Source organism: Syngnathoides biaculeatus, chromosome 13 (genome assembly GCF_019802595.1).
Source record: "Syngnathoides biaculeatus isolate LvHL_M chromosome 13, ASM1980259v1, whole genome shotgun sequence".
Taxonomy (NCBI): Eukaryota; Metazoa; Chordata; class Actinopteri; order Syngnathiformes; family Syngnathidae; genus Syngnathoides; species Syngnathoides biaculeatus.
Window position 1 is genome coordinate 2979558 of NC_084652.1, and position 23045 is coordinate 3002602.

At 44.0% G+C, this 23045-nt stretch overlaps 1 long non-coding RNA gene across 2 annotated transcripts in view; it reads left to right on the top strand.

Moving 5' to 3' along the window:
• LOC133510489 (uncharacterized) overlaps positions 1 to 23045 on the top strand; it is a 65490-nt gene that overhangs the window by 27560 nt on the left and 14885 nt on the right. Inside the window, exon 1 of one of the 2 annotated variants that reach the window (XR_009797624.1) lies at positions 13729 to 14783. The exons of the other annotated variant lie outside the window; for it this stretch is intronic. This is a non-coding gene — a long non-coding RNA (uncharacterized LOC133510489). Of the gene's footprint in view, positions 1 to 13728; positions 14784 to 23045 lie in introns of those variants that run through there. 2 annotated transcript variants of the gene reach the window in all.

Consider the following 23045-nt stretch of genomic DNA (forward strand, 5'->3'; position numbering starts at 1 on the left):
CCTTGGCAGACGTAAAGGGGGGGGGGGGACCTTGTAGAAAATACAGTACTGCATTGCGTCGGCGGTTTCCTTTGTAATTCTGTGAACGCGTCTCGCCGTGTTGCTTCAGTTTTGGTGTCTTTTGAAAGCAGGCGTGTACAGCAGCCTGCGGCAAGGATGACGGCGACGACAATAAGCAGCTGATGAATTGTAAAAGGATCATCCGCATCTTCCCTCTCATTTCAAAGATCTGCAAATGTACCTGCGGGAGTCTGTGGCTTTGTGTCACTTATTTTCTGTTTGTTTCCATTAAAGATCTGCTTCTGACGCTCGACGTTATTTCGGCAAAGGTTGTCATTCACGGCTTGAAAAATTGAAAACTTTCTTGATATCTTAAACTAAACCGCGACGATGGAGCGAGAGATGACATCACTCGGGGTTACACTCAAAAAGTCGACTTTATTACGCCGCATCGCCGTTTAACGCTTGAAGTCGACTTAACCCTAATCGTGTTTTTGGCAGCTCATCTTGCGATCGGTCAGTTTAAAGAGGACTTTGGACTTGCCCATCTGCTGCTGTCACCGGACTGGAAAGCTGTTTGTAGCAGCAAAACGTCCAGCGCACAAAAGCCTAAATATGCCTGCACAGGTCTGAGAATATTCAAATAAGTTGTTTGTAGGATAGCGTCGCGGTTAGCCTTGCTAGCTTAGGCTGTTCTATAAATTTGCAGCAATGGCAGCGGCAAGGAAAGACACCCGCAGAAGTTGTATCTTCGTCATGTCAATGAGAAATGGTACGCGGGCGTTAAGCACACTGCAGTCCAGTTTTAGAGTCGTTGTTTTTGAACTGAAAGCCGTTTAATTCATCACGTGAGTTCGCATACTTTATTCTAGTCGCCTCAAGCTAGCACAAACGCTAGCACTGCACTGTCGTTGCAATGGTCTTTTACGGGAACCGCGAACGGGTACAGTAGAGATGCCCAGACATTTTTTTTTTTTTTTTTTTACCCCAAGATCTACTTTTCAACCAGCTAGCCTATCACGAGCTACCGATGACAGGAGAGGCAGGGAGGGATGATGATGCTCCCAAATCATTTTAAGGTTAATGTTATGTTGCCTCCTATATTTAAAATACAGAATTAGCCTTTTGTGCACTGTATTGTCTGTGCTTTCATACTGGATCAGGGTGTGCCAAGGTTTCTACATTGGCTGGCTTCAGACCAGACCTTTCCCACTCGAAAAGAGAAAATCTCATCCAGTATAACCAATTTTTCTTCGATTATTGACATACTCCGACAGTCATTGCATCTTAAAACAACAGCATTTCTTTTTTAACTTTAACCATTAATATCGAACGTAAACATAAGCGGCATGCCTAGCGCGTCTTTGCTCTACGTTGCCCAGACTGTGTTGCTAACTACAGCAGCGGTGGTGGACGCTGTCGTTATAAAAACACATTGATGGACTGCGTAAGTACTGTAACGTTTGTAATCATCAGTGTATGTCTTTAAGAGTGGGGGGGCGGGGGGTGTAAGGTAAGCTACGAAAAAGAGTGTGTGGCGGAGCAGCGGTCGTTGTTCGAGAAAGTTCCGTGCACAATTGTGCACACCTGCAGTTCAGAGGGAACATTGTCTTTTTTTTTTTGTTGTTGTTTTTTTCGGCACGCCGTCCCGCGACCGACCAAGACGGCCTTGCGATGGACGATCGCGATGGACGCATTGCGCACCCCTGGGGTAAAGGGAATCTTTGCACAACGTAGTACGTTGACACACTTACCTACGACATTTATGAGGAATACTTCCTCTGAATAGAAATGTCTCTTGTTCTCTGTTGAGCACCGTCTTTGGTGTTTTGTTTTACACACTTGGCCAAATAAATCTGATTCTGATTCTGATGTTATCCCTAATAATATGCAGACTACAACCTTAAAAACTCTCAAAGACCCAGGCCTGTGATTGAACAACAAGTCGGCCATTTCGGTGGTGCAAATTCCGACGTGCAGAGGGCCGCCCGTCACCGCTTTCAGCACGAATTACAATTATCATGAAAATTGACCCCCCCACCCCAAAAAAAAAAGGTAAGCAAGCACAACTGCTGATCATTTTCTACTGCGCACAAGGTGAATAATTGAAGCATGTTGCCTAATAGATCTGAGGAATTGCGGTATTTCCATAATATTGTCTGATTAAAAAGAATATTTCCTACTCTTTAGCTTTAGTGTAAAATTCAACAAAATTGTCATGACAACTGGCTGCTTTGCACGCACGCAAGACTTCAAATATGGCCTGGATTTTCATTTTTTTCCCCGTCTTCCGCTGCCTCTTTAAGTGCACTGCCCTGCTGAGGTGCCCTCATATAAAGCTTCACACTGTTCGCAATTGAAGAGGTTTTTTTTTTTTTTTTTGCTCCTTCTAAAAACCTTGTGCCTAACTTTCATTTCTGAGCACTTGCTTTTGTCACACAGCTTCACGCTCTCTGATAAGCGCCCGTACTTGGCTGGGCAGGACCGTTTTGAGCTTTATTTCCTCAACGTTTTGGCCCGAACGGCGCCGGGCATGATCAAAAACGACACCTCATACAGACTAAAATACAATAAATCCAATCAGGTTGCGCGGCGCCGGCGGCTCGGCGACAAAGAGTGGAATCGGCTTCGGCCTCGCTCGGTGCGGTCGACCTGCCCGGCGAGCGCGCGGATAAAAGAGCTCAGCCGTCGGCTCGGGCGAGTCCGTTTTATAATAAGCTTTGCAAGCCGACGGGCGGCACGTCGGACAAAAGCGATAAAGAAGGACTTGACTCCTATAAACATGCAAAGACATTCGGATTGCTATTTCTGTGGCTGCTTCGTCCAATCGTGAGCTGCTGCGGGTCTGCGGGGAGACCACATCAAAGAGCCATGACGTCGGTAACCCAGTCAATTTACTTTTTTTGTCACCAATGGAGTTCTCCCCTATTGCGGTAAACAACCAACGTCGCACGTGTGTGCTTATGCAATACGAATGGCATAATTGCAGTGATTTTGTTTGTATTAATAATACCACTCGGCCAAAATTATGCAACAACAAGTTATGGAGCTCACGCAGCTTCTTCTTCTTCTTTTGCTTTCGACTTGTCCCGTTAGGGGTCGCCACTTCAGCTAATCTTGATTCCTCTCCTTTCCTCCATCTTTCCAACTGTTCCTCCACCTGTTCCCCGCTTTGACTGCAGATCACAGTCCAAGGGGATTCCAGTCTAAACTCGTCTGTCAGCCTAGCCATTACTACCGCAAACAGGAAGGGGCTCAGCGCGGAACCCTGATGCAGTCCCACCTCCACCTTAAATTCTTCTGATACGCCAACGGCACATCTCACTGCTGTTCTGCTGCCCTCAAACATGCCTTGTACTATTCGAACATAATTCTCCGCCACACCAGACCTGTGCATGCAGTACCACAGTTCTAACCTCTCTTGGTACTCTGTCATAGGCTTTCTCTAGGTCTACAAAGACACAACGTAGCTCCTTCTGACCTTCTCTGTACTTTTCCACGAGCATCCTCAAGGCAGATAATGCATCTGTGGTACCCTTTCTCGGCATGAAACCATACCGTTGCTCGCAGATACTTCCTTCTGTCCTGGGTCTAGCCTCCGGTACTCTTTCCCATAACTTCATTTGTGTGGCTCATCATCTTTCTTCCTCTGTAGTTTCCGCAGTTCTGAACATCGCCTTTGTTCTTAAAAATGGCGACGAGCAGACTTTTCCTCCATTCTTCTGGCATCTTCTCTCCTGCTAGTATTCTATTGAATAAGTTGGTCAAAAACTCCAGAGCCACCTCACCAAATTGCTTCCATTCCTCCACTGGTATGTCATCGGGACCAACTGTCTTTCCATTTTTCATTCTGTTCAGTGCCTTTCTAACTTCTCCCTTACTAATCCCTTACGAGAACTCATGCGCCTATGTCATAAAATCACGTGACTAACAAAGCATTGTTCAATGCTAAGTCGAACGGCACTGCTTGGAAAGGGTTCGCCCAGAAAATCATAAATGGTAAATATGTACACTTTTTACCATTGCAAATCTTTTAGTGTGGTTAACGTCATAAAGCTATTGGAAATTATTGTGAGGGATCCGCGCAGGCCCACCCGCAAGATTATAGAGCTCGTGCACATACGTCATCAAATCACGTGACTTTTGTTTACGTCGGCGTATTGCCGGTCTAACAAAGCATTGTTCAATGCTAGCTCGGTTGGAGACGACACGAAAATATCTTTTCGGATACCGTTAAAGACATTTAGAAGGTGAAAATAAATGAAGCTAGGTGGAAAAATTACATAAACTTCTCACAGAGGAACCGTATTTCATGTCGATATCGGCAGCAAGCTAAGCAGAGAAGCCCCGACGTCCTCCCGCCCAGCCCACTTCATCCAGCTCTTGTCGGGGATCCCAAAACGTTCCCAGGGAGGCCATCCGACCAGATGCCTCAGACCCCTTTTGACAGATCTGTAGCCAAAAAATTGAATAGGACTTGTGATGTCATAATGCTACATTCCGCAATTCCGGACTAACACAATTGGATTGTGGAATTTCACACCACCATTTTGAAAACAAGCATTTCTAAATCATCTCCTCCAAGACGTGTCCCCCTTTAAAGCCTCCCTCCTTCCTTCCTTCCTTCCTTCCTTCCTTCCTTTCTGCCAGGTGATATTGAAAGTTTGGATCGGGCCTGACATCACACCGGACCAGCGATAAGCCTGGCGTTTCCATTCCCAATCAGCTGACAAGCGCTCCACAAAGCGTACCGAAGCGCACCGAATCCTACAACTGCGGACCTCCTTTGTCACCTTTCATGTTCCGCACGTGGCGCAGTCTTTGTGTAGAAATTGTTTTTGATTGTCATAAAAGATTGGCCTGTTTCCCAGATGGTTGTTGTAGGTCATACAGACAGAGAAATGATACTGATCTTCAGCGACATTTTGTTTGTTTTTTTTAAATAACGTCATTTTTCCCAAGCCATGGCATCAACCGTAACGCACCGATGATGATCATTAAAAACCCGGGATGGCCGGAGTCATGTTGAGGGACCAGTTGCAATTTTTGTTCTTGTAATCTTTTAGAGTAAAATGTTCATTGGTGACAGTCCATAACTCATTTTTCTTTTGCTAATTTGTGGTTATCCATATTTCAAGTTTGCAGAGTTAAAACTGCTCGCAAGACTGAAACGTGAGCTCACTTCGCTCATCAGTGCACGTCAAATGATTGACACCTCGACAGTCACGCCTTCTTTCTCATATTAGTTGTTTATGCACAGCCGCAAATCCCATTAAGGGTGCAAGATGGGGCCAGAGAGGTTGACTTTATTTTTTCCACATTTACGACTTGACAGTTTAGACAAATTTGAAACTTTTCCTCGAACGTCGGCTTTGCTTTTCTACAATTTTATTCCTTCCCGATTGAACGCCCTTAATTTATGTCCGCGTCCCGTTCGCCGATCCACTCGATTTTTATAAGGCTCGCCACTTTCAGACCCGACAAACGACCGCATCTCATCACGAACCTGAATTCTAATTTGACGACTGGCTGTAATAATTCGCATTTCGCCTTATTAATCAGGGTGAAAAATACTCGCTTCTTTTACAACGCATCTCTGAAAAGCCAAGAACAAAGTGCGTTTGGTTAGAAAAGTGCTTTTTTTCTACTTGTTCGAAAAGACAGAAAATGGTCAGACATTTGTACTCGGAAAGAAAATCTGTCATTCTTCTGTTCCTGCGATAAAAGTGGGATAGTTGAAGTCGAGTGTGGCACGGACAAAATGGACTAAATTCAATAGTGTACCAAACTGAACCGCACCGCTGGATTTGGGACCATTTCAAACGTATGCGGTTGCTCCCTTTTTGGCCCAGGGATAAAGTATCCCTGACCTTGGACTCCAATAATTACAGCGCTGACCTGAGCCCATCACATAGACGGTAAAAATAAATAAATGAAAATAATTCACATTACATTTTAATAAAACAGAATACATGTGTGCAAATGCGAGGGGTGGAGGGGGAAGTGTGAGGCTCCAAGGAGAGGAGATGGCGAGGGTGGACGACTTCAAATACTTGGGGTCAACAAAACGGAGAAGTGAAGAAACTGGTCCAAGCGGGGTGGAACGGTTGGCGGAAGGTGTCTGGTGTTCTATGTGACAGAAGAGTCTCCGCTAGGATGAAGGCTAAAGTTTATAAAACAGCGGTGAGGCCGGCCATGATGTACGGATGAGAGACGGTGGCGCTGAAGAGACAACAGGAAGCAGACCTGGAGGTGGCAGAAACGAAGATGTTGAGGTTCTCGCTCGGAGTGAGCAGCTTGGGTAGGATTAGAAATGAGCTCATTAGAGGGACAGCCCAAGGGTGGACGTTTTGGAGACGAGGTTAGAGAGAGCAGACTCCGATGGTTTGGACATGTCCAGAGGCGAGAGAGTGAGTAAATTGGTAGGAGCATGGTAAGGATGGAGCTACCAGGGAAGAGAGCGAGAGAGAGGAAGACCAAAGAAACGGTTGATGGATGTTGTGAGGGAGGACACGAGGACAGTTTGTGTGAGAGAAGAAGATGCACGAGATGGGCTTACAGGGAAAAAGGTGACGCGCTGTGGCCGAAAGGCAAAGAAGTAAAATAAACGTCACAGATGGTGTAGCGGTACACACTCCTGCTTTTGGTGCGGGGCAGCGTGGGATCGATTCCCGCTCAGTGATGGTGTCGATATCTGTCCCGCGACTGACTGGCGACCAGTTCAGGGTGTAGTCCGCCTTCCGCCCGACGCTAGCTGAGATAGGCTCCGGCTTTCGTGCAACCCTTGTGAGGACAAGCCCCTTGGATAATGACATATTTTACAAAAGACAAATCCAAGTTTCTGCACCCCCCACATTGCTAATACAGACTGTTCCCCCCCCCCCCCCCCCAAAAAAAAAAAAGAGTGCCGGGAGGTTAAGCATTTAATGCTCATTTTAGTGCGAGCAAGTCTTTTAAAAATCAGTAAGCGCTGTTGGGGTTTGAAAAGGCACTCGGTCATCTTAAGAACATGAACGTTTTCTCCCGGGAGATTTGGGCCGTGAATTCAAATGAGTCATTACTTCTCAAGCCCCATAACCAAACAACAAGTCTTTCCGCCCGCTCCTTCCGCGCTCCCTTTTTTTCGACGGTAATTTCTCAATTTCAGCCCACTTGCACAGATCCGCGCTTGCATTCATGAAGCCCGTTCTTCGCAGCTAATTACTTGAAAAAAAAAAAAAATAAAATAAATCTCCTGTGGGGCACCAGTGTCTGATGAGCAGAAATTACATCTCTAATGGAATGGAAGAGTGGCATAAATTGAAGATATTTTTTTTTTTTTCCAATCTTGACGTCACCCCAGAATTAGATTTTAATTTAGCCCACACGCACTCATAATGGAGCGCGCTAAGCTTTCTTTGGCACCTTTCCTAATGGCCTGTGGATTTTCCTACGGCTGCAGGGCGCCCGCCGTACCCATTATCGGCTTCACTGGGCCGTCCCTGTCGGGGGCGGAGCGGGCGCGCGACGAGGGAAAGTGGGTAAGTCTTGAGCGTGGAACGAGCGTTGTTAAGACCAGTGACACTCGTTTCTCGCTTCTCTGACCCGCTACGTCTTTTAAACTCTTGCGAATCTACATTGCGAGCGGTCAAAAATGTCCTCCACCTCGGGCCAGCGCGAGAAATAAACAAGTTCACGCATGCACGTTTCCACGCCTCCGCATCTGCAGGTTATTTTCCGTTTCGGCGCTCGTGGGCTCAAGGAGATGTGTCCATATCGCTATGACCTCGCAGACACACATATTGGCCTACCAGTGAAACGTCAACGTACCACAAATCTCCCACAGGACACGTTCAATCCCAAAAGTCGTCGCCTTACTTTGTATTAGAGTTAAAATGACTTCAGTAATATCCAAGAAAGGCCGATAAGATGAAAGATGTCATATTTTGTACCAAAAACAACAACGCCTACACAACGACGGCAGAGTACACCAAAAAAAAAACATTCCTTGTGTGTTTTATACACGCACTTTACACACTTGGCCATTAAAGCTGATTCTGATTCTGATTCTGAAGACTTGCCGGTGAAAGTTCTCGTTCGTCCATGTCACTTTGTTCTCAGGGCACTGAATTCATCGCAACTGGATTTTCTTGGTGGTCTCAGACTATTAGATAGATAGATAGATAGATAGATAGATAGATAGATAGATAGATAGATAGATAGATAGATAGCTAGATAGATAGATAGATAGATAGATAGATAGATAGATAGATAGATAGATAGATAGATAGATAGATAGATAGATAGATAGATAGATATATAGATAGATAGATAGATAGATAGATAGATAGATAGAGAGAGAGAGAGAGAGAGAGAGAGAGAGAGAGATAGACAGGCAGACACATAGATAGATAGACAGGTAGACAGACAGACAGACAGACAGATAGATAGATAGATAGATAGATAGATAGATAGATAGATAGATAGATAGATAGATAGATAGATAGATAGATAGATAGATAGATAGATAGATAGATAGATAGATAGATAGATAGATAGATATGTTTCTGATAACAATATTAAAATAAATCAATATGGCTTTATTTAGAGTTTAATGTGAAGTGGTGGGTTTGAGAGATAGACAGACAGACAGACAGACAGACAGACAGACAGACAGACAGACAGACAGACAGACAGACAGACAGATAGATAGATAGATAGATAGATAGATAGATAGATAGATAGATAGATAGATAGATAGATAGATAGATAGATAGATAGATAGATAGATAGAGAGAGAGAGAGAGAGATAGACAGGCAGACACATAGATAGATAGACAGGTAGACAGACAGACAGACAGATAGATAGATAGATAGATAGATAGATAGATAGATAGATAGATAGATAGATAGATAGATAGATAGATAGATAGATAGATAGATAGATAGATAGATAGATAGATAGATAGATATGTTTCTGATAACAATATTAAAATAAATCAATATGGCTTTATTTAGAGTTTAATGTGAAGTGGTGGGTTTGAGAGATAGACAGACAGACAGACAGACAGACAGACAGACAGACAGACAGACAGACAGACAGACAGACAGACAGATAGATAGATAGATAGATAGATAGATAGATAGATAGATAGATAGATAGATAGATAGATAGATAGATAGATAGATTAGATAGATAGATAGATAGACCAGGGGTATCAAACTCATTTTTGTCGCGGGCCACACTATAGTTAGAGTTTCCATCAGAGGGCTGTTGTGTCTGTGAAATCCTGAAAAATCTTTAATCGCCTCATCGTAGCTACACAGGAAAAGTACGAAGTAGTTTGGGAATCAGAAATCAAGGGTTATGGCTTTTACAACTATTTTTCATATTTGGTTACACGCGAACGCTTGCAACATCTCCACGTCATCGTTTATGATGTGACAATTTGAAATTTTGGTCCAGATTTGAACAGAAATCGTGGAAGTTGACACATGATTCGCCTTGGCGGGCCACGCAAAAACCATGCGGAGGGCCGGATCTGGCCCCCGGGTCTTAAGTTTGACACCTGTGATATAGACATATGATATGGAATACAGTACATTTAAAAGACAACCGGAACGGTCCAGTTGCGATCGAGTCAACGCCGTGGGAAAGTCGTTCCAAGGCGTTTTCTCCGAGCTTCGGCAAACGTGGGCTGGGCTCCATCTGACAGACCCATATGGAAATAAATATGTCTCCAGGACTTGAATTTGAAATGGAAAGTGATCATATTTTTAATAGCTGTATTTCAGTGGAACTTTTCAATGTTAACAATTCGACCGGCTCCAATTCGCCGTCTGAAATTGACCGTCTGTGCCACCGGGCAGGGTTACTTCAGGTCAGAACAGAACACCCAGCCGATCGCAGTTACCGTTTCTTAGTCACGTGACGTCACATACAAAGAAAGCGTAACTGTGATTGGCTGGCTGTTCGCATAACAGCGAATTGTAGCGACTATTAAGAATGCCATCACTTGACAGTTCAAATTCAAATCCTGGTGCCACTTATTTACTTCCATAATCCCAGACAGTCTGACTTCATCATGCTCTGATTCAGTCAAACGGGAAGTATCCACTCTGACCCAAAACTGACCCGACAGTTTCATCAGTCGTTATTGAGCGAGTCGGGAAACAAATCGGGAAATTCATCACAGAAATGATTTGGATACGACGGAACCCGCCAAAGTCCGTGTCAAGTACATTGTAAATAGAAATGCGGAGAGGTTCCAGATGAAAAATATAGCTCAACAAAACTCAAATAAAAATAAAGCTCACTTTGAAAATGCCGACAAGAAAATGAAACAGGGGAGGGAAGCGCAAAATGTTACTGGCTTGCAGTAAATATGATATTATTTTCTGCTATTGTTTGACTTTGATTCGTGCGTACGCACCACCGGCAGGCAGTAATCATATTTATTGAATACTTTTATCCGGATCGGCACTCCTCACCTCACAGAACGGACGGCGGATTACCTTCAATCAAAATGTTTTCCGCTTCATCGGATCCAAAAGAGCCAAATCGCTTCACAGTCGTCGACACTTCAGGCCTTGCTTACCTTTTACATTTTGTGCAACGTAACCTGCATACAGAGGTCTTGATGAAATGGGGGGAAAAAAACATATATATATATGTGTGTACATATTAGTAAGCACTACGGTACATCCCATTTGGCAGGTGTGATTTATCACGATTAAGCGCTGGTTAAAGTCTCGCCGCCAGAAAAGGCCACTCTGAAATGTGCCGTTTATCTTAAATAAAAACATTTAGTCGAGGCTGAAATTTCGCTCCGCGTTGTGGCATTTTGTTGCGGGGACCTTTTCAGTATCCGACGCGAACGCCATTTGTACAAGTTACTGCGGTGACAGCTTCTCTGCCCGCGCACCCTTAAAATCTCCTCCTTCATTTTGACCAGTTCAAGGCACCCGGGTGGAAAAATCAGGCTCTCCAATCGGGGTTGGGGGGGGGGGACTGCAAATGTCATGCAAAGCACAAAAGCAGAAACGGTGCGTTGGTATTTTGTGGTTCATATTCATGCTAGCACTCTAGCATGTGAACTACAGGGAGTCCAAGACGGTCTCGACTTTACAATGCCTGTCCCCCGTCCACCATTTTGTCTGGGTAATACTTGTCCCGTGTTTGTATCTTTGCATTTTTCGCCCTCCTTTTTAGACATTATCGCCCCCAAAGAAGAACGCTGCGTCTTTTAGCAATGCTTCTGCAGCCATAAGAAAACCCGTTACCATGGAAACGAAGCTCAAGCTCAGAAAAAGGTCGGAGAAAGGAGCGACACCGACACCACCAAGGCTTCAGGTGACGATTATTAAAGACAAAGCCCGTATTTTAGCGCATGTGAAGGGTTCCGTTCCTACGTCGGATACAATGATTACAAAACAATTCTTTGATACTTGTCGAGATGGAGAGGATTGAGGACCAGGTTCCTTCGAGAGGATTGAAGACCAGGTTCCTTCGTAATAGCTAAGCCATCCTCCCCTTCTTCTTCTCCATCCACTTCTCAGCAGTCATGCTAAGTACATCATCTTGTTTATTATTTGTTCGTATTTTGATTGCTACGTGCGAATTTCGACTAACGCCCCCTTTGTTCAAACCAGCAAAATGCGACAAGGCAGTTGTATCGCGTTTAAGAATTTAATCTCACACATAAAACGCAACAGAAACACGACAAAATAGCCACCACAAACTAGAAGTTCAAAAAACGAGTAGTCGAGCCAAGCTACGAACAGTCAGCAGAGTTGAACAACCAAATGTTCTTTCCAGCGAATATTCCAAGGCAGCAAATGTTTCAGAAACGTCCGAGGTCGAAAGGCAGAATGCAGTGTGGCGTGTACTTGTACACTTGTCCAAAGAGTGGTGGTAAGAAGCCCCGTCGACGGGCCTTCTCATCCTTATACAGGCGCTCCTTGGAACATTCCAGAATTCCGCATCACAAAAGACCCACATCATCATAACATAAAAGTATGAAAGTAAAATAAAGAATACAAGTACACGCGCGCATAACATGATGTCAATTCGGAGCTTAACGGTGGACTCGGTACTGTAAGGACGGATCTCAGTCTTCAGCCGAGGACTTCCTGTATAAGCATTTATTTCAGGTAACAATTTTAAGGTCATTGCGGACTGCGTGCAGATCAAAATGGAGTGGCCACGATGCCCTTTAAAGTTGGAATTATGCAGATTCAAACGTCAGACTGAAATGCTATGATGATATTGTGATTTAACGATCAGTTCAGCTCAGCTGCGTGTCTCGCTACGTTTTCCTAATTAACTGTAGAACAATCCAGGGTGTAGTCTGAAGTCACCTGGGATTGCATAAGCGGCGTACAAAATTGATGGATGGACTACTCCAGCAAAGGGTAAAAGTATTTAAAAAACACACAAACACTATTGGGTAAGATGGGACAGTTGTCGCCAGTTGTTGTTGTCGTTCTAGCCAAGTACGACGGTCATTATTCCGTATCAAGGTCCAGAAAGTGAGCCACATCGGCCGGGGCGCTCCGCAGGTGTTCCACCGTCAACGTGGTCGGTTTTTGAACACAGTTGGAGAGATGACGCGTATCGCGGAGGGGGCATTTGTCGACGATGTTGTTGTCGAGTCGATGCCGATACTTGTTGAGGTTGTGACACCAGCCCGAACGGAGTCCCGATAGCGTCGGTGTCACGGGCCGCGGGAGTGGTCTTTCGGATTCGGCTACTGGAGGCGGGTAGCCGCCCGACACGATTTTGGGTTTGTAGCCGGCGAGCACGTCAAGAACAGCAGTGACACTAGACAAAGTGACAGCGCCATCTACTGTTGTGGCATCCATATCAGAATCAGAATCATCCTTATTGTGCCAAATACTGTATGTCAAAAACGCATTGGAATTTGTCTCCATTTGTGCAACAACAGTACATTTTTTTATGGAGGGGGTCAACAATAATTGTAATTGTAATCATAAAATAATAAATAAATAACATATTAAGGCACGGTGGGTGAGCTGGTAAAGCATTGGCCTCACAGTTCTGAGGTCCTGGGTTCAATCCCGGACCCGCCTGCGTGGAGTTTGCATGTTCTCCCCGTGGCTGCGTGGGTTTCCTCCGGGAACGCCGGTTTTCCTCCCACATTCCAAAAAAAAAAAATGCAACATTAAATGGAGACTCTTAAATTTCCCTTAGGTTTGATTGCGAGTGCAACTCTTTGTCTCCACGTGCCCTGCGATTGGCTGGCGACCAGTTCAGGGTGTACCCCGCCTCCTGCCATTTGACAGCTGGGTTAGGCTCCAGCGCGACCCTCGTGAGGATAAGCAGCAAAGAAAATGGATGGCTGCATGAAATAATTATAAAAATCCAATTGTAAGATAGCAGTTTAGGAAGCTCATTTCCAGAGGGAAGAAGCTGTTGGACTGTCTGCCAGTTTTAATTTGCAACCGGCGACCTAACGATAAGACGGTTTATTTCCAAGACCCAAAGGAATAACTTTCCCGCTTTTACTCCAACTTTGGTGTCAAGCATCACTTGTTCCTTTTTTTTTTTTTGTGAGTGGCTCAGAGTGCTCGCTCGCTTCAAGTGCTCATCTCTGACTTTTCGTGCGACAGACACTTGCTCAAGATCGAGAGGAACTTCTTAAAAAATGTTATTTTATTTTTTTTGCCCTTCACAAGTGGTCACCCAGACTTGTTTGCTCGGCACCGAGCGGGCTTCGCCTCCCGAGCGGGCTTCGGCCTCCTGCTGCGCAAGAAGCAATCAGTAGTCGCACACGACTTCCTTTGAGCGTGCAAGCCAGTCAAGGCCGTCCAACCGCAGTTTGGATTTACATTTACACTGCTCCATCTTCAACACGCCTCCCACATATCGGCAACACTGCTACTCTGCACTCAGGTTTACGGTCAGGCCCAGCTTTGCGTTTAATAGCAAACCGCTCGTACGACACGCCCGCTTTTAGAATCTATTCCACCCGAGCGGGCCCGCCGAAATCCTTTCGTTGTAAATAACTGCGATCGCCGGAAGAACTCGTTGTGCGCAATGTTTGCCTCCTCCCCACCCTCGGCTTGTCTGTCGAATTTGCCCAAAGACGAAAGCGAAAGAAAAGGACAAGGTGCAACCACCGGAGTTAAAAATAAATAGCGGCGGTGCCCATGGGAGGAAGGTTGCCCGAGAGCTCGAGAGTGCGCTTCAAGAGGCCAAAACTAATGGCCCCGCAGGTCACGGCTCGTGTTTGTGTTTGCAGGGGAAGTTGAAAATGTCAAACATTTTTTCTTAAAGGGATACTCCAAATAAATAGACTCATAGCGTTATTATCTTTCAGAGGAAGGAAGAAACAAAGTACTTTTACTTAAGTAGATTTTTCCAGGTATCTGTCCTTGATTTGAGTATTTATTTTTCTGGCAATTCTTTTTTTACTTTCACTCCTTACTTTTTCGACACAGATATATGTACTTTCTACTCCCGACGTTTCAAAAGTGATCTTGTTACTTTTAAAACGTAAAAGTTAGCGACAAAAACCGGAAGTAAGCAAGTCGATGTGCACATAGACAACGTAGGTGTATTTACTTTTGCCATATGTGAGGCTAGCGTAGTGGGGGCAAAGGTATCGGTGCATTCCATGTATATAAGCTAGTGGGGGCAAATTGTCAGCTGTGTAGTTTTAAATTGTCCTAAAAAAAAAAAAAAAAAAATAACAAGGATGTCTGTACATCGTGTTGTGAACTTTTGCACAGACGTCGTACAATCTCAACAAAGGAACCCCGAACTGGGAAAAAACTTTCAGGTAAGAATATTTTTTGGGTACTTTTTCCAAAAGTGCCCGCGATGAATGAATAAGCGTTGTCGGAGCTAGCTTGTTGAAGTCTGTTTTGCTAGCAGTAAATTACGTCACCTTTGAGAATTAGCATAATATTTCACACCCCATTTGCCCAATGCCAAAACAAAACAGGTAGGTTTAAAAATATGGGCCTAATTTGCTCGTTTTCGACTAGTTTTAGTCAATCACCCACCCCCTCGCGTTTGGGAGTGGGCAAATAATTTTTAGCCTTTTATGTTGTGAGTATATAACTATTTCAAAAGTACAAGTAATAAATGCTCTTCTTTTCATTGTAGCATGTCTGTTTTTATTTTTATGTGGGGTTTTTTTTTTTTTTTTTGTCCATTGTTGGCTCTAGAGTAAGGTCACCACTTAATCTGGAGAGAAACAAAAATACCCCACCCATCCAAAAAAATACTATATATTTATTGTATCATTGGGTTGAACAATGTTAACTTACTTTTTACATGGATTTCATTTTATAAGTACTTTTGTACTTCAATAAGGCAGATGCATCAGCACTTTTATCAGAATTGTTGTGGTTTTGTGTGTGTGTTTCTCTAAATATCAGTAGTTTTACTTTAGTACTGAATACCAGTACTTGACACCCCTGAATTTATTATATCTTGGTTGTTTTTTTTTTTTTTTTTTTTTTGCAATGGGGTGCATGCAAATATATCAAGGTTATGTAGAAATTAGACCTACCTGGACACTCTCAGTTATCATCATAAATTATTTAAAGCCTCATTTGTTTGAATAGAGTCTCCCCCTAAAACAAAAAACATGGAAAAATGAATCCACTGCTGCTGAAATGTGAATATGCGAGGTTCCACTGTACTGTTTTTCCTAATCTTTGTTGTGCTAAGGTTCACAAAATAGTTGCCATTAAAAAAAAATAATAATCCAGCACTTCCTCAGCCCTTGTGAGGTTAAGCAGCTCAAAAAAAAAAACAGATGGATGGATGTATTACAAAAATATGTATCATTATATTCCACCAAACAAATGTCATCAAAATTGGTTGCACAAGTTGATTATGTACCTCCAGTCATCCAATGGAAGAACCTCACATTGTTCTGCTTGCCGCTGTATGTTTCTACCTTTGGTACTGTACACGGACAAAAATACATTATTTGAAGTAAATATGTTTGGGACCCATTTTCCCACATCTGCAACATTCTTTCAAAAGATAAAAACGTAAATTTTGTGTGTGTGTGTGTGTATGTGTGGCGTGATTGTACGGTACTGTCTATGTGCGACTCGAAATGTTCTGTACAACCACATTGACAGTCCAAATTCTGCGTTTTAGGCATGACGTTGGAAAAAGAAAATGTATTTTTATTTAGCAGTCATTACAGTGGATGGTCGCTGTTTCTACTTTTTATTTGAGCGAAGACTTTTTAGCAGACTTTGGTAGGCCCCCCCCCCCCCCCCCCCAATTTGCACTCATAAGCTTCACTTTTGGAGCAGCGAGTTGAGTGTATTTTAAACTTGAACCTTGGAGCAACCAATCGTTTTATTTTTGCTAAAACCCCCCACTCAAATTTTTTTTTTAAATGAAAGCCTCCATTCAGTGGCTTAAAAGGTACTGCAAGGATTCATGCATCTGGTGTGTTTTCGATGCAGTAGAAAATACACAATTAGATGCCCGAATTGGAGCTACAGTCCTCTCACATGTTGTTAATACACTTAAAGCCCAAGTGACATGCTTATAAACATTCTAAAATAGATATTGTAATGAAAAATTCATATAACATTATTCACTTCAATGTCTGTCCGAAAAAATAAATATGAGCAGAGAGCGTGTCATCCATGCGCAAAGTTGCGGAAGTCTCATTCGACACCCAAGCGGTCGCCATATTGGCTGCATCACCTGCCCGTGACGTCACTCAAAACGCGCTGTGGGACACGCCCCTTCAGACACGGAAGCTCTTTTTGAAGTCCGAGTCCGGGGCAAGTGGTGGCCATTTTGCAGACGGCACACTGGGACATTCGCCATTGAAAACGCGTAGCGGCACCTGCTATGGGAGAGGAACAAGAGAGATTTTCAGATTTTTCCGACGCCCCTTCTGACACGGAAGCTCTTATCGAAGAAGAGAACATCTCAGAATGCCAAATTCAATATTACCCTGTCCTTTCGAGCCATATTTAGATGATATGCGGAACACCTCTAACTAACAACAGACTCTCCGACTCCCCTCACGAGCGAGCGACCGGCCGCGAGCAAAAAATAAAACGGTAAAAAAGGACTGAGCGAACGAGCGACCGGTCGCTCGCTGAAAGAAGGATTACGTCCCCCCTAACTATTATTTTTTTTTTAGTTGCTCTATACACACCTACCTGTCATTTGGAACCCACGAAGCTCGCATCCTTTGCACCCGTGCAATCCATTTTTCACGACAAACCGGGTCTTTTTGAAAAGTATGAAGTATGAATCCATCCTCCCGAGTGTTCGAGCAATATTCTGTCATGGTCCTGCCGATCCAGCCCCGGCTGTGCGGGTTGCCGCGCTGATTGGGAGGCGCACACCTGCGCCTCATGCTGGCTGATTGGCCCCGGTGTATATAGGACCATGGGGACGACTGGTCTGGCGCCAGATCGTTGCGGTTCATGCCCCGTTCCAGCACTCCCAGTATCTCTGATCGTATTCCCGTGTGTGCCGACCTCCGCCTGTCCTCCGACCAACCCTGTAAGCCTTTGATACTCCTGCCTGCTTTGATCGATCTCCCGTGTACCGACTCCTGCCTGCCCGCTGACCTGCTCTCTACGCCCGACGTCCCGACTACCGTTGCTGCACCTGACTGCCTGCCCGATCCCCGACCTTGGAATAATAAACGTTTTTCCCGAATTACACCTGCGTCTCCCGACTCCTGCATTTGGTTCCTACCTCCGTTCCGATGGGTCGTGAAATATCCAGCAATACAACGAGCCGGCATTTTGGCTAACACGAAGGAACAACGAGCGACCTTCCCGCAGGTAAAACTGGTTTAACACACGAGGCTGCCTTGAGTGCGCTCCTGCTGATAACATCACTTCCTGCTTCTTATCCAAAACAAATCCCTCGAGAGGATTTTCATGGCGGAAGTTACAAAAAGCCAAATACGTCAAAATCATGTTGTGTGGGGAAAAAAATGGATCGGTCCATTCTGGCTGCCTTTTTTTTTTTTTTTAATTAAAAACATACAAAAAATCATGCTTTTGGTGTCCGTGGAGCTTTAAACGGTTTTTATGTAAATCCTAACCATTGATTCCCGACACGAGTAATTCATCCAGAAATAATTTACATCGTATATGAGATGATACTTAATGAAAGCCTTCCTCAAAAATAGTTTCCTACAGACTCAGAATTCATCCTGTAATAAGAGATTATAACCGCAGTTTTTGATATAGATTTTTTTTTTTTTCTTTTCTTCAAATTGTCAACTGCAATGTCAAGCTTTACTGAATCGAGAATTAATGCGGTGCCGATAAAGGCTCATTGTAAGAGGATGGCAGTGACGGGAAATAAAATACAATTCTCTGTGCTAGTTTATTTTCTTTTAGAGCTTTAGAGCAGAATGAATCGGTACGCTCGTGACAAACTTTCACTTCAGTCTTTCAAGAGCACAGCGGAAGGTCAAACGGGTTATCCCGGTGCACTTCCCATTTTCGAGCATATTTTTTTTGAAATAGCTAATAATCCAAAGAGAAAACACATTTAAAGCGCACATTCAACTGCAAGGCAATGTTTGAATTGTGGATATTAACAATTTAATCCTGATAAATTGCTGTCTTTGTTGCAAATGTGCTTCAGAATCAATTTTAATGGATAAGTGTGTAAATCACGCGAGGAATTTTTCTCCGGCAGTCAGTGCTGCCCTGTTACAACAATCAGAACAAAGAACAAGGACCGTAATTTCCGGCCTTCAGAGCGCATCGGATTATAAACCTCACCCAGTACATTTGTGAAGGAAATACCATTTGGTACATACATAAGCCGCACCTCTGTAAAACCCGCGAGTGTCCACATTGAAACACGAGATATTTACAAAGAAAGACTAAAAAAATAAAATAAAACAGCCGTACACAGTAGCACAGCACTAACAGAGCCGGTTAAAAAAAAAAAAAAAAAAAACATACCTAAATCACTGAGACGCGGCATTAACACAGCAGAAACATGCTAGCACGGTGCTAACACTAGCGTGGCGCTAACACTAGCGTGGCGCTAACACGAGATATTTACAAAGACTGTACACGGAAAGAGTTTTCAAAGTTTTAATACCTTAGTTTAGCTTAACATAGCAACAACACGGCTGGTTTAGAAATAAATAAATACAAACGTACCGGTTAAAAAAAAAAAAAAAAAAAAACAGCCGAGGCAGCTACACAGTAGCAACACGGTAGCACAGCACTAACAGAGCCGGTTAAAAAAAAAAAAAAAACATACCTAAATCACTCAGACGTGACAGTAACACAGCAGAAACATGCTAGTGCGGTGCTAACACTAGAGTGGCGCTAACACGAGATATTTACAAAGAGACTGTACACGGAAAGAGTTTTCAAAGTTTTAATACCTTAGTTTAGCTTAACATAGCAACAAAACGGCTGGTTTAACGGTAAAAAAAAAAAAAAGCATACCGGTAAAATCACTGAGACGTGCCAGCAACACGCTAGCATAACGCTAACAGGGCTGGTTTAAAAAAAAAAAAATACCAGTAAAAATCACTGAGACATGGCAGTAACACAGCAGCACATGCTAGCACAACGCTAATACTAGCGCAGCGTTAGCAGGGCCAGTTTAAAAAAAAACATACCGGTAAAAGTCACTTCCTCGGCACATATATTCCACCTTTGAATTTTTCCGCTCAAGTGCCCCCTCGGGGGCGTTACAAAAAAATGCACAAATTAGCCGCCTCACTGCATAAACCGCAGGGTTGAAAGCTTGTGAAAAAAGTCGCAGCTTACGTGTCGGTAATTACGGTATTTTCTAGACAATGTTGGTCGGTTTTCTGAGTCTGAGTTGTTGAAGTTGAGATTTAAGACTGTATATGTGTCTGGACTGTATAGCATATGTCTTGACTTTTTTTTTTTTTTTTTTTTTCTCCTAACCAAGGATACCGATTAGCCCAATTAACCTCCTCGCTATATTGAAAAGCCGTCCACGCTCTGCGAGAGATACAACGTTGAGGAGAATACATTTGGACGCTTTGGGAACAAAGAGAAGCCTTCCATTCCACAGATACAGTGTCCAATTTGTTGCGACTAACTGAGAATTTCCCGCGGTTAAATGAAAGGTTGGGGGAGATAACGCGCGAGTGGGTGAAAATGGAGGGAATGCACCTGCCGCTCGCCGATTTGTTATGCGAAATAACCGTCCATTATCTAGCCGGGCCAGGATGGTTTAGCGCGGTGAGAGGAATGCTAAAGTGCGCCCGTGCGCATTTGTGTCCATTCTCACGTGTAATTAACAGATAAAAACTGTTGGTTCAGTAGACGCAAACGTGGTGTTCACGCATTCCATATTCCTGTATTGATCACCCGGACGTCCCCGCCAACGGACTCCTAACACACTACATCCATCACGCCGCCCACACTTCGCCATATTTATAGAATTGTAATTAGCTCGGCGTCATTAGCAATTTATTTTATTTTTTTTTCCCCCCTTCTCCCACACTTTCCAGCGCACAGCCACGCGTGGTAATAACGGTGCTCCCAGTTTAAAGCCGCGGGTACTTAGACCAAGGACGGCGCAGGAGTAAAGGTTGACAGTTTAAAATGACAATGAAAAATGGAAGCCGCGGAAGAACGGTGGGGGGCGGTCGGGCCCGGAATAACGTGGAATGCAGGCAATAATGTCACCTTGGAATAATTCCAATGTTATTAAATGAGCAGCGGAGCCGTTTCTCTGTGATGACACTATCTGAAAACGGTCAATAAAATGGAATTCCGGCCGCTCGTACAAGCGTCGCGTAGCTGCTCCGCATTATCTCAAAACAAAACCGCTGAGAAGCCTCGCGAGGTGACTAATTGTGCACTCGTTAAGGGGAAATATGTTCTTTTTTGCAATTTAAAACAGTTCCCGTTCCCCCCCCCCCGACACATAACCCAAGGATCGTGAGAATTATAATGAAAATTAAACCCTGACGTTAGCCAGTTTGAGGCAAGTAAGGGTGGCGGAGCCATCGTGTTGCCGCTGTAGCAGGGGTGTCAAACTCGCTTTTTTTTTATCGCGGGCCACATTTCAGTTACGCTTTCCCTTAGTTTAGTGTCCAGAGGAAACCCAGCAAGGCACGGGGAGAACATAGAAACTACACACAGGCGGGTCCGGGATCGAACCCGGGACCTCAGAACTGTGATGCCAGCGCTTTACCAGCTGACCTACCGTGCCGCCTGTCATCATTTATAATATGAAAATTTTGGAATTTTGGTGCAGATTTGAACAAAAGCCATGGAAGTCGACACACATGATTTGCCTTTGCGGGCCACATAAAATCATGTGGCGGGCTGCATCTGGCCCCCGGGCCTTGAGTTTGACAACTTGTCAAATCAATCAAGTACCTGCCACTCATACTCAGGTAATTTTGTGAGCTCGCACTAGTGTGCACCCAACAGATCCTGCAGCTCTGCTTACCTTTTGGTATTGACATAGCAGTTGCGTCGCACCCGCGCTGCTTGAAAGTGGCTCAGGATCTTTGCCCAGCCCGGCTTCCAGTCACGGGCATAAAACGATCGCGTGGGGGCGGGTTAGGGTTTGCATGTAAATTAGCCGAACTTTGAGATTTTCACCCCGCATTGGATGATTCAAATTTCCCTTGAGACACCAATCCGGGGTCTCCCGAAATGAATTTTGTTGGCCGTGTAGGTGTTCCCGCTGGATTTATTTTTAGCAGCTAAAAAAAAAAAAAAATCCACCAGCCTGCTTGAGCTTGTCAGCCGCTGTCTGAGCAAAGGCAACACAGTCGAAAGACAAACGCGGCGGTGATGATGACGATGATTTTGATGAACGCGCTCAGACGCCGTTATTACCAACAATCCTCCGCTCTGCGGTATTTTGTCAGCCCAAATGACTCCATGCTCAGCTGTTGAGGAGACTGACGTGACAGTGAGTGTAAACAGTCTGCAACACGCCTGTCAAAACAATAAAAGCTCGCATCATCTTGTATGATGCAAATACAGACGCCTTTCAAAGCGTGTTCCATTAAAAATATGCTCGGGGTGAACTGTTTTGGTTTTTCTTTGTTTGTTTGTTTGTTTTCAACATCATGTACGTACACTCACTTGATGCTGATTTAATTAAAGGTCTACTGACACGGGGGAAAAAAAAAAAGCATGATTTTTACTATGTTATTAATGGGGAAAAAAAGGCAGCCGGAATGGACCCATCCGTTTTTGTCACCACACAACGTGATTTTGACGTTTATGGCTTTTTGTAACCGCCGCCCTGAAAATCCTCTCCAGGGATTTGTTTTGGAGAAGAAAGCAGGAAGTGACGTACATGGCAGGACCGCCCTCAAGTGGACTCGTTTGATTCTATTAGTTTTACCCGCGGGAAGGTAGCTCTTTGTTCCTTCGCGCTAGCCCAGCAGTCGGCAACCCGCGGCTCCGGAGCCTCATGCGGCTCGTTCATCCTTATAATGCGGCTCTGATTGGCTTGGGAAAATAAATTACAAAAAAATTTTTTGGGTATTTAATTGAAGTGTGTTTTATTTGTGTTAGTTTTTATATTATTTTAGTTCTAAATTTGAAGATTATTGTGATCTTGAAATATAAAAATATTATTTAAATTATTTGATATTATTTTTTCGTCGCTCAAAATAGACGTCACACCGCGGAAGCGGGTATACCCGCCGAAACGCCGTCTATTTTGAGCGACTTTCAAGCCCGGCAAAGCCAATGGAGAAATGTAAGAAAAGAAAAATATCTCAAGAAAATAGAACATTCAATGATGCCTGGGCAGCTTCATTTGCGTTTACCTCGGGCGAGAGTGGCCTAATTTGTGGAGAAAAACTGGCTCACAATAAACGGTCAAATGTCGCAAGACATTTTAACAATACACACAGAGCCTTTGCTGACAAATATCCAGAGGGAGAAGAGAGGAAAAAAGCTGTTTCGGAACTGATGCAGAAGGCTGACCGGACGAAAAATCAATTCAAGAAGTGGGTGAAGGCTGCAAATTCAACTACGTATGCAAGCTTTGTGGCCGCTCAGGAAATAGGCAGGCATGGGAAACCGTTGACAGATGGAGAATACAT